Here is a 12,969-nt window from a genome sequence, read left to right as displayed (position 1 = left end):
CCCTCCCGCACATCCATCTCAACCTTGGCTTAGAATTTTTGACGAAGTGACGCGAATGTTTGGGTATTAACAGTGGGAGTTTAAGAGATGTTAGTCAAAATTTTTAACTGACCTCGTTTCTGAGAGCGTGCAATTCAGAATCCGCGCTATTTTGCTGTGATTTGGTCAGCACCACGAGGACGGTCACGGCGGTGGAATATTCGCGGTAGTATTTCGACATCTCCAGTTTTTCGCTCCAGAATTTGGATATGCAAGTCCACGGAATTTTCTCCTCATACTCCTGGAGGCTGCGTTTTAGCCCTTTGAATGCGTAGAGCGGGAAAATCCGCGGGAAGCCTTCGAGAAACGATTGTGGCGGCGGGTGCAGATGAAAGATTTAACAGACGGACAGAGTGTGAAGCGAGGAAGTATGGCGAAGAATAGGGGGAGATAAGGCACTGTAGTCTATAGAGAACATATCGGGAGGAAAAGTAAAGAAGTAATTCTGTGAGAAACAAAAACGGATGGAAAAATATAAGGAGAACTCCCCCAAGGATGAATACCAAGAAGGTAAAACGATACTTCCACTACATAAGCGCTCAGAAATCGCCCACCGAATCAAATCCGCTCATCTAGTAGTACTACTAGGGCTACTAGATGAGCGGATTTTATTCGGTGGGCGATTGTTGAGCGTTTATGCAGTGGAGGTATCGATATTTCTTCAAGAATCTTCAAAAATTGCCCACCGAATCAGATCCGCGCATCAAGCACTACTTGGGCAACTAAATGAACGGATTTGATTCGATGGGCGATCGTTGAGAGTTTTTGCAGCGGGGGTATCGAAAAGCCCTTGAGAAAAATTAATTAGAACACTATGGAGGAGAAGATGAAGGAACCAGCTTGGGAAAGAGAGAAATTGAGAGCTGAAATACACTAATACTAGGATTGTATTAGTATGAACGAACAACCGAAGTGGCTAGAATGTGACAAGGAATGAGCGAAGGAACGGCGGTGTGATGACTGCTATGAATATCCCGCGGCACGCAAACAGAACCTTAGGCAGGCACGGAGGAACACGCTCGTGACGCCGAGCCCAAGACACGTCCGACTCCGGGAAATTCCGGGAAAATGGGAAGAAAAAAGGTAGGGAAAAGGATGGCCAAAGAGATGAGGAGAGAGGCGTGGGAAGGGGTCGAGACGTAGAATAGAATAGAATATTTTTATTGTATAACAAATAATAATAATAACACAGGAAATATTCTACTCTTTTTGAAAGGCATTTTGACAAAAATATGTCATTATGGAGATTATTGCAAGGCCAACAAGTAGTAGATGTTTATACAAAAAATGTAAAATATTCAATACTAATAACAGAAAAATATAAGTTTTAATTTAGACAGTAATGAACACACACATGCATAAACACATTCATGTAGAGAGTTTTGATAGCATCACAACTTTAAGATGATAACTCTAATGAGTTGAGGAGACTGAATTAAGCCCCAGACTTCAAATAGGAATACAGCCTCTTTTTAGACGACTGGAGTGATTGTGACGTCTTTATATTTGGCGGAAGAGAGTTCCAGAATCTAGACGTAGGCGGAAGCAAGAGGAAGACTCCCCGTCCATCACTCTCCTAGCGAAACCGAAGTAACTGCTCTTAGATACAATAGAATGATGAGGTGATTTTTCTTTCACGGTCGCGGCAGTCATTGCGTTTCGCAAATACACTCGGCTTTCCATCTATCTGTGAACATCTCCCACATACTTCGGCAAGGGGATGATGGACTTGCCACGGGGTGCAACCAAAAGCGTGGGGTAGTGGTTGTTGATAGTCCGAATCACTGGGGATGGGGTAGGTTCTTAGGAGGGTAGCAGCGAAGGTCGATGGAAGGGGTTGAGAATGTGTGATGAGCAGATAGGAGCTCATGCAAAGCGGCGGAAATACCTTTGCGATGCTCAGTCGGCCGTATTTTCCTCAACAGGACGTCCCGAAATTTAGATAATCATATTCAATCCAGAGTTGGAGCTCAGAGGGATCCTTTTTTTCGTGCTTCTAGTAGTTAGTCTGAACCAAGTATAGGCATGAGTGTAAGCTAATTCCAATTTAAATGGAGGCAATAATTGGAGTACAATGGAGGACATTATGCGGCCCACTATATAACACACGAACCGCATAATCATACATTCTATCATTCCTTTCCGAATTCACTTCTTAATATTTTTGTGTATTAGTAGAGATAGATATTTGCTCCATGAAGTTGAAATGCAATGAACTCTACTTAATTGTTTCCTAGTTTAAACCTAAACAGCAAAAAAAGAATTTGGCATCTCGCATTATAACTCTCAATTATTAGTTGTATTCGTCCAATTCGTATTTATTCTGCAAGACCCATTTATTCTTTGGACCGCAAATGGATCACCCATCACTCTCTTAGTTCATTGTTTTTGACATGGTCATGCATCATTTTAAAGTCGGCAAAGGGCTGGTATCCTAACACCTCCTAAGTACATTTTGACTCTTCATGTATCAAGTTTCAACATAGCATATCAATCAATGATGGTTATTTATTTCACTGATTGCATTAATTTATGACAAGTATATAAGATTGGAGGCAATATTTTATTTACATCAAGTTCCCAATTTCCCGTACATTAAATATTTTTTGTCTAATGAGGAGCATTTATTGAACTTCGCACTGCTATGAGTTGCGTGCCTCAAGGGTTTTGATTTGGACTCGTAAAATTTTTCCCTTCCTGCTTAAGCTCCTTGAAGCAGGATGCTGTGTCGAGTAATAGGGTCGTGCCGGGAGAGCATGAACACTAAGAAATGAGGGATTTTCCTGACAAAACGCAAAGAAGTAATAGAAGGTAAACTGCTCTTGCACAGTTTCGTATCCTTCTCCATCGCAAGCATTGCTGCACGCTTATTGAGGCGGATTAAGGGATAGATGTGGATTAATTATAAATATAGGCGAAGAATATCCTTAAATATGGGAAGAAATCACTGAACGTACACTGAATGACTCGTGGTTTTCACCTGCCACAGACGCAATATTTCATTGCAGAGCAAAGGAAGGCGAAGGAATCGTTCTGCTCCAACGCACTCCCGCATAGCCCCGCCCTGCAAATTAGCGATGGCGCGTGATTCTTCGCAGCGCTTTGCGCCACTCTTTTGTTTTTTTTTTCTATCCCGGCCTTCCCGACGACCCCAGAATGTAATCAAGAGAAAGGAACGGAGGGAAAAGATGGAGGAGGGGGGGGCGTGAGGCGGGGGCGTGTGTCAAAAGGTTTCGCAGGAAGAGGAAGACGAGGTGGGGCTCGAGCGAGGACGGAGGAAGGAGGAAGGGTGGGGTAGAACGAGAGAGACAACGCGAAAAAGTATATACCGAGGGATGCGAGAAAAAAATGTGAGCGGGGATCATCATATTTGATGGAGTTTCACCATCATCGTGTTAATTGAAAGGGTTGAGTAATATGCATGAGGATGCGGCTTCTGTGCATATAAAATATGTGGAATGTAATGAAAATAAAGGAAAAAAGAAGGAGGCGGGAAGGCCTCGGCGCATTGCTGTGATTATCTGAACTCATTTACTTTAACCCGCGCGCGCCTTCCTCCCCCTTCCCCGCCTTCCCCCTTTCCCTCTTCGGGGGAAAACATTTGCACTCCCGCCTACAGACACTGACACACACGGGGGCTCTTTCCCGCGCAATCCTTCCAACCAGCCCGCCACGTTTGCTCCCGACTTCCCCTTCAACCTTTTTGTCTGAGGAGGGGCATGGGCGCATTTGCTTACCTTTGTACTCCTTTGAGCTGCTGTGTGCCACAAGGGTTATGACTTGGACCCCCCAAGTTCCCTCCCCCTCTTTCAGCTCCTTGGATCAGAGTATCGTGAGCGTAGCGAAGCGTGTTATGCTACTCGTGTTTATTTCTTTAGTCTCAACAGATCGTAGTCGGGCCTCTACCCTTCCATTTCGGTCGAGCCTTGATTGCTTTTGTATCACTTGGAGTTTCCCATCCCTGTATCATCAGTACCGTCTTCGCTGGCGCATTTCATGAGACAAGTATTCCTTGAACTGGAAATTCGTCGGATAGTGCTATTCTGCACTCGATTTGCAAAGTCGGGTTATATTTTCAAGGATGTAATTGAATTCTTGATCTTGATTAGATCACCAATTTGTGGCCATTGCCAATTCGTTTCCCGAATTGCAATAGGGTGGTTTCCTATTATTTTTATTGCCTAAATCGAAAGATTATTACTCCTGGAGTATGTATTTCACACTTTTAGATTTTTAAATGACGATATCTCTTTTTTTCGATCAAATGAAAAGTGAAAAGGTTCAAGCGCGCGAAAACGCGACGGCGAAGTATGAATGCTGGGAAAAACCCGTGTGGCGTCGTTCTGGTTCCCGCTGCCGCAAGTGAGGTGACCTAGGGGCGAGGCTTTGGGCGCTGATACGACGAAGGATGCTAGCAGGTAGCAGAGTACCCTGATAGCTGGTAGCGCATGGCTTAAATATGGATTATTAATACTCTATCAAACGGAGGAAACTTTCCGAACTTAGGCAATTTTAATAGGTGATTATAAAGAGATGTTTCCCTGAGCTCTGTGCCTCATTCATACATTGGCAATCTCAGACTATGTAAAATTCCTATCTACTCGTGTAGAAACTTGGTCCCTGTGACGTCACGTGGAGTGGAATCGCATGGGCGCCAATCTGGCCTTTTTTTCAAATGAGGTTAAAATTGACCATTGCCATTCGTCTAAACTGGGATTTGTAAAACCAAATAATTAGTATATTATGAAAACACTAATGGTGGGTAACGAATCGCAATCAATGTATTTCGTTTCCTTTGATGAAGGAAACTACACTATTGCAATTCAATGAGGGAAAACCTGAATAAGATTTATCTCCCATGATGCCTGGCAGAAACGGTTTTTCCATGTGTTTAAAATAAGCGATCTAATTGTAATTCTCAGGAGTACAAATCTTTAGTTGTTGGGAGAGGTTGGCTTGGTTAAATGAGCTTTGAGGGAAAACTACTAAGTCTTCATTCATCCCGTTAACACTACACTAATGGTTCTCTTATCCCATAGTTTTAATGGCCATTGGTTTCGGAAGTAGATGTTACCATGGGAATTCTGAGTCCTGGATGGCGTCTTCCCACCAGAAATACAGCGTGATCTGTGGCTTAATTCTTGAACTAGGTTTTCTTCACCTAGTAACTAGTGCGAATGTAAATTATGACCTATTTAGCGAAGACACGTGAAAATTGTTGAATCACTTGCTGTTCCCATGCTCTTAATTTGAGTTTTAGACGGAAGATACTTTAAGGTAAGTCCGGGTGAGATGCCCCACCGGGAGAGATGCCCCGATTGTTGTAGTTTTAAAAATAAACATCAGATTGCTCTGCTGGTGGTGTCCGTTAATTAGTTTGACAGCTAATATCAAGCCTCAAAAGTTTCGCGGAGATTCGTTATTTTTTACGCTACTTTAGAACATCATTTCAAGTGAGACTCCGAATTTTCCGCTCTCTTATAAGGTAGAGCATAATGGTTATGGTCGGCATCAGTTAAAATGTTTGAATACTTTGAATTAAGGGGTGAAAACTTGTAGCAGCATGTTTATCAAATGTCCAAAAGCAGTGACAAGTCATCTTAGACCATGTGTTGGCCCGCTGGCTGTAAGGGCAACTCTCCCGTACTGAAAGGAGAGACGCCCCACCTCTCCTCGGGAGAGATGCCCCAGTGCTACCTTAAGGTATAGATGCCCTACCTGTATTGTTTTCAAGCAATTATAACCAATACGATAGAAGCAGTGGCTGATGTATCGGGCGAATCTGCGGGGGGGGGATGACTTTAATAAATATGTGGGGGGGCCATGCCCCCCCCCCCTTGGGTATCCAATTTACACTAGATAGAATGGTAATTTTCCGACCCCCACTACTGCTAGAATTTTTAACCACACTTAGCTCCCCTTGTCCTTATCCTGGATCCGCCACTGGTTAGAAGTAATTAGTAAGTACGTCAATGGAAGAGTGCTAAAATTAAAAGTGCCTCCTAATTTTTTAATTGCTTTGATACAGTCTAATTTGTGGAGATGGGTATGGAGACTATCTCCAATATTATCGAATCAGTTTATTAGAGCTTTTTATGCTATACCTCTTACAATCTTAGCCCATGACTTATTGCTTAAAGCATAAAAAAATCAGAAAGGCCACCTAGGCTACAAAGTAAATAATGATAGAACCATTCGCAACAGATTCATCATCATCTTCTAAAGGAAATCACTTGTTGCAGCAGGCACATCTCTCTTCTCAGCACTGCCTCCTCCTGACCAGCGTAATATATAAATCCCATCTTCATTAGTGACTGACTAAGTCGTTCGTTTAGCTGATGTCAATCATCGCTCACTATTCACTTGAGTGATTCAATCGATTGTTAAAAAAAATTTCACTTTAGATCATGCCGAAGAGCAATTTAAACAACCTTTCATGAGACTGAGAGCAGGTGATAGCGGAATAAGTGAGGCTGCGAGGTACTTCTAGTCCCCTCTTGGACTCTTCACCGATGCAGGAAGAGGGTAATGCAAGCAAAAATTTCTTTGGGTCCATTTGGCATGCAGCAGGAAAAGCGACTTGTCAGTCATAATCAACGCCTGGAAAAATCTGGGTTTGCTCCTGATTGAGACACTAGGATATCAATAGCCTATCAGTTTGCTGAAAAACGAGTCCTTCAATGCAGAACTGAAGGTGTCGGGTTATGACTGGCTTAATTCATTTTTAAGAAAAATTAGTGCTTGGCAGTCTTAAGGGTTGTCAGCTGGTAGAGGTGAAGGTATAAATAGAGAAAGCGTTACTTACTCTTCTAAAATACTCTCAGAATTATTTCAGGAGAATGATTTCGTTACCAGGCCGGCCGAAGTCTACAAAATGAACGAGTGTGGTTGTCGGCTAAATAACGTCCTAGGGAAGATTTTATCCACAAAAGGTGCTAAAGATGTTCAGATTCTGACATCTACGGAGAGAGGAAAAAACAGCACTGTGATTTCGTGCTGCAACGCTGAAGATCAAGTTCTTCCTCCGGCATTAATTTTCAAAGGCCGGAAAAGGAATTTACAGAGTCTGAATGGACTCCCACCAAGTTCTGGTTTCAGGGATATTGACATATTTCCTATGGACCCATCAACAATACCTTAACATTATTCAACATAAGTTATGGAATAATAGCGATAGAAACCCAAAGCTCTTAGCGACTGTCCTGGAACACCAGGCATTGAACTAGGCTCCAGAGAAAAAAATCGAGAGAGGCCTTTAAGCAACTTTTAAGTCGTCAAAAGATCATCAGAATTCAAAAATGGCACCTAAAAAATCGTTGAATCAAATATCACCATTCCCACCTTCGAAATAAATTCGAGAAAATTGAAACATACAGCGAAAGTACTGACGTTCGGCGAATATGTAAAATAAGGAAAGATAAGTACGAGGAGTAAAAAATAAAACGTTTCCAAAATAGCAAATTCGGAAAAGAATAAGGAAAAACTGATCATTGACAATGACCAGGACAGATTTTTGGAATGTGAGGATAACTATTTTACCACAAAATTAACAGTAAACTTGATCAAATGTTCGATTGCGATTATTGGCTGCACGAATCATGCACAATTTACGGAAATCTCTGCAAACAAGCGTGGAACCAAACTGATCGAGGAAAAAAAAGACGAGCAGTGTTTAAACAATTGTAAATTAGGTAAGAAGCTCCTGTAAAATATTATTTCTTTTGTTGTCGTTCATTAGTTCATACGAGTTTCAGTGCAATATTTAAAGAATATTTTCACTGGAATCATGCAATTCTGAACAACACTTTTACAAACGTTGATTCAAAATGTGTTTAAATGTTATATTACTACCTTAAGTTTACGTTAATTTGAATGTGTTATTATAAAACAGGTTTAATTCTGATTGCATTCAGCTAGAGCTGCATGGGGCATCTCTCCCGAGGAGGTGGGGCGTCTCACCCGGACAGTTTTGAGAGATGGCAAAATGCATATTTATGGAAAAGTTTAAATATTTTGGGGTTAATATTTTTTAATCAAAATTTGCTGGTATATTGTTAATAATCAATAAATGTTGTATTATATCGTGAAGTCCTACATTCTTACTACTACCTCAGTCATAGATATGAAGACATTTCCTTAGGTGGGGCATCTCTACCGGACTTCCCTTATCTTGCTTTGTCTTTCTTTTGAATCGTGGGTGAAGGCATTTAATTTTTAGGGTAGCACAAGCCGTATTAATTTTGTTCCGATGTTATAGTGCACGAATGAATAACAAATTCCGTCCAAAGTTTCTGTACCCACTTATCGATTTGAAGTGTGTTCCGAGTATCATTTGTCACTGCGAAGACTTGACGTAAATTTCACCCCGACCAGTACGTCAGGACTTTCGATGAGGCCTTTAGATGTATACAAATGATATGATCATTTATGTTGACACTAAGTTATTTTATAAGATTAAATATGCGCTTTTCTGTCTCGTCATTGAACTATTTTGCATGTAACGCTACAATCTAGAGCTTCCAAAAATTAATTTGGTATCGCAAGTTCTCCCGAGATGGCTAAAAAAAGTAATCATCTATGAAGACTAAAACATTCCCTTTGACTTTTCCAGTAATAATATTTTTTTGCCAATTTATTAAGTTGTCAAATCGTTCAATATGTTTTGCTTTTATTTGACTTATTTTTATTGGAAGTACCACTTTTCACGGTAAAAATTACCAACTGCGTGTTTTGTTGAATTTACATTCCATTTTGACTTGCCACTTTTAGATATAGCTCTTCAAAATGTGGCTGAAACTATTAATACATTTTTCCTGGTAAATTCTCCGCCGAATAGTAATTGGTCATTAAATACCTCATTATCTGAGGTTGACACAGTCTTACAGTGGTTCTGTCCCTCCATTTGGTATTAATGGTTATAATTTTAAAAACATTTTTTTAAGAAACATGTGAGGTCGGCTTAAAAAAAATATCTGTCGGCTCATAAGAAACATTTTCTCCTTTGGTAAAACTTTTTTCACCATCAAATCCATCCAGCTGACAATGCAAAATCCTCTATTGGCATAAGTGCCAATTCAATCCCGAAGGCATTTCCACGCCTTCAAAAGTGCAATTTCAATCCTCGAGTACTGCTCCGTTATTTACTCCACTGCCAGTCCCTCCAACCTTAAAATTCTTGACCGCCCAATTAATTTCTTTATTTCAGTAGTCCGAATTCCTATACGAGTAGATAGGAGTTTTACATCGTCTGATATTACAAATGCATGAATGAGGCACAGAGCCCAGGGAAACAACTCTTAATAATCACCTATTAAAATTGGCTAAGGTCGGAAAGTTTTTTTCGTTTAATAAGGCATTAATAATACTTATTTAAGCCAAGCGCTACCTGCTAGCAGGGTACTGTGCTACCTGCTAGCTTCCTGCGTCATATCAGCGCTCGAAGCCTCGCCCCAAGGTCACCTCACTTGCGTCAGCCAGAACCAGAACGACATCACACGGAGTTTTCCTATCATTCATACTCAGCCGTCGCGTTTTCGCGCGCTTAAAAATTTTCACTTTTCATTTAATCGCGAAAAATATATATCGTCATTTAAAAATCTATAAGCGTGAAATAAGTACTCCAGGAGTAATAATCTTTCGATTTAGGCAATAAAGAAATAATAGGAAACCACCCTATTGCGACAAAATTACAAGTCATGATCGATGAAAATGTATTCCAAATAGAAATATTCAAAATTAAAAGTATTACAACAATCAACCATGATAACTAATAATCTCATTAGGAACATAACCAATAATTTGAAAATCTTAGTACAAAGCTAAGATTGCCTGGAAGCACCAAAAATGATTTTACAATCAGTCTCTGAAGTCGACCGACGTCGCCGTAAAGAAGGCCTGTGAGCAAAAGACCTTCCGGAACCGGAACAGTGGCAGAGTGGAATTTAGCAAAAGGAGTGGGGGGGATTATTGATATGTCCGAGTCTGCCGAATCGGTTGAAATCTCCCGTCAGGCGCCCCTGTTGACTGGAACCTCTGGAACACTTCTCGTCAACCAACCAGGGGTTGGGGGAGAACAGCGTACTCCCAGGTTTTCTCTCCTCTATGTTCTGGGTTGAAGACACAGGCAAGTGGTGTTACGTACGGTTCAGATAAGACATTGTAAGTCAAGGAGGGGAATGACATGTTAGGATGAGGTGTTGGAGGGAGAGAGAGTTATGATAGGACAAAGTGTAGATAGTACTTCTCACTCCAAACTGCATTCTTATGCCTCAGAACCCACTTCCCCTGGATTGCCAGGTGGAGGTATTCCTCTGCCATACTTGCCATATAAGTCTTGATCTCCAGGCGGGCTGGTTCGGAGGGCAGAGTTCGGAGACAAGAATTCCTAGACGTAAAGGCCCGTCGAGCGAGTCGAAGGGATTTTGCGCGAAAAACCTTAGCGCGAAAAGTCCTTAGCGGGAGCAATTCTGCGGATAAGGTCAGAGGATGTTCATGGAATTTCTGGGTGTACCAGAATTTTTAGAGGGGGGTTACACTATAAAATACCACACTGCATGCTCCACCGGATATTCCAGGCGCCTTAATCACCTCTTTTGTCATGAGAGGTCCTTCTTTCTCAGGCTAACGCTAATCCTGGCGACTCCATTCTTCTTGCCACTGTCCTTTTCAATATTATATATTATTCTCATCGCTGCTCACCACTGTTTCCTTCGTCCAAACTTCATCAACTTCCCCCCTTCAATTTCCCCTCTTATGCCCCTCAGCCCATCCACACAGAGAGAGAGTTTGCCCTCACGACGACTAACTTTCTCTCTCCTCCGACCTGCGACTGCAGTCACTTTTTATCTCCCTCACCCAGTCACGTTTTTTCACCTCCTTTCCAATCCTCTCATCTCGTGAAAAAATTACATTTCCACGGGAGATAAAAAACAACGTTTTTTATTTTCGTCTCTTTTAGTTCTCGCAGCCACCACCGCCCGCCCACCGTCGCGCTCTTACCGCACTCCCACTAGTCCTCACTTTTCCCACCTTCCCAGCAGCCCTTCTTCACTCTTCTTCCTCCTCCTCCTTGCTTTCTATCTTTTTGCTGCCATCTGTCTCCTCCTCTTCGGAGCAAAATCCTTTTAACGCCCCCCTCTCCCTCCATCCACCTTGCTCCTCTCTCGCCTTAGCGCCGTCATCTGTTCTCTCCCGCGCTTACGACGCCCCATTCAACTCCCCCTTTTGCCCCATTCCACCGTTGCCCCAGGGGTCGCATCTCCATGTTTGACGCCCCGGGCGGCTCTCCTTCCATTCCTTGCCCCCGCCAGCCACCCCTCGCCGAATTATAGAGATGCACCTTGATCCTCCTGGTGGGCAAACAGGGTGAGGTGAAGCGGATGAAAGTAACGCTGTCTACACCTCCGCGGAGACGTGCTCCTTGTCTCAGCGAACGTGAAGAAGTGCATTTCCTTCCGCTCAACCTTTCTGCCTGCTTAACTAGTAGTGATTTGAATCTCTTCGCAAAGAGAAGGGAGGAATATTTTTCCAATAGTGCTAGAATAACGCATAAATGCATATAGTATTACTTTTAGAATATTTATTTTTGAGGTAGATAACTGATAGAATTAACGTTAAAGGCCAATGCATTGTTGAATGGTGTATTTTATTTCGTGCCTATACCATTATAAAGAGTCGGTATACCTACGTAGAGCAATGTGTATTTATTTTCCCTTAGAAGAGTACAGAAAATATTCCAACATATGATTTCATCTTGCTATCTTGAAGCACATTTCATTGTACGAGGATTGATTGTCGATGGTGTTCCTTATTGAATAGTGAATCTCCATTTATCAATTTTTCACAAGAAATTCTAGCTTTTGAGTCAGCGAGGGAATTGACTTAAGTGCTGAAAACTGGGAACAGTGGAAACGTGGGGAAAGTGGGGGATGGAGCTTAGAAGTGGGAAAAGCGGCTTAAAAGCAAGTTCTCACTTTTAATGTGTCAGCTCCGTGATATAACAAATCCCCCAAATGACTCAATGCTTCTTGAAATTTTAAATGACTCTAACTAATGATGGTTTTCCGGTGGACAGGAATTGTGCCTGCTCCAGGCTACAAAACTAGCGAAGTATTAAGAATAGCCTAATCTCAAAACTTCAACACCTGCCGTCATATTCACCGTGGAACCAAAAGAATTGAAACGTTTTAAGCATAAAAAAACATAGATAAAGGGCAGCGGAAGTAATAAGGAAGTGTTGATGGTAGGAGGGAAAGCCATTGTCTGTGATGGAGATTGAAATGGAAAAAGAGAAATGCATGGCTGCACATGAGTGGTTAGCAATCAGATTCAGCGCAGTGGTCATGCTAACTATTTGTAATATTAAATGTTGGAATTCTTCTACTTATCACCTGAACCAATCTAGGACAAATCCCTATGCATATAATTTGAATTTATTTTAATTTTCTTCGGCCCACTAGCACGTATTATAATCACATTTTCGTGTTTGCTTCACTTAGAGAAATCTAGTCCTCGCATCACATATACGGAGAACTCCATCTTAGAACCACACTATATTTCCAGGTGTAGTCGTACCAATTAAGAAACCGTCGAACGGATGGGTGTAGGAGTTTGCTTCCGCTTCGAACATGAAGTACCCCAATTCATACCAGGGCGTACCCAAAACACGAACCCCTGAGTTTCTTTTTATCACGATAATAGCTGATTGTAAGTCGTTTTCGTCACATTTACATTGAGGTGGCTTGTAGGAGGCACGTAGGTAGCCAGTTGGGGAGTTTCTGCCCCCCCCCCCCCCCCAAATATTTTCCCTTTTCGCGACCACCCTCGACGCGTAAGCTCAAACAATCAACCCATCACATTTCCCGTGCCATCCAATAGTTAACGAGGAATTTAACTTTCAGCACTATCCAAACGAAATACATGGGTGACTTA

The sequence above is a fragment of the Ischnura elegans genome, chromosome 8 (assembly GCF_921293095.1).
Source record: "Ischnura elegans chromosome 8, ioIscEleg1.1, whole genome shotgun sequence".
NCBI lineage: Eukaryota > Metazoa > Arthropoda > Insecta > Odonata > Coenagrionidae > Ischnura > Ischnura elegans.
This window is presented reverse-complemented; position numbering follows the sequence as displayed.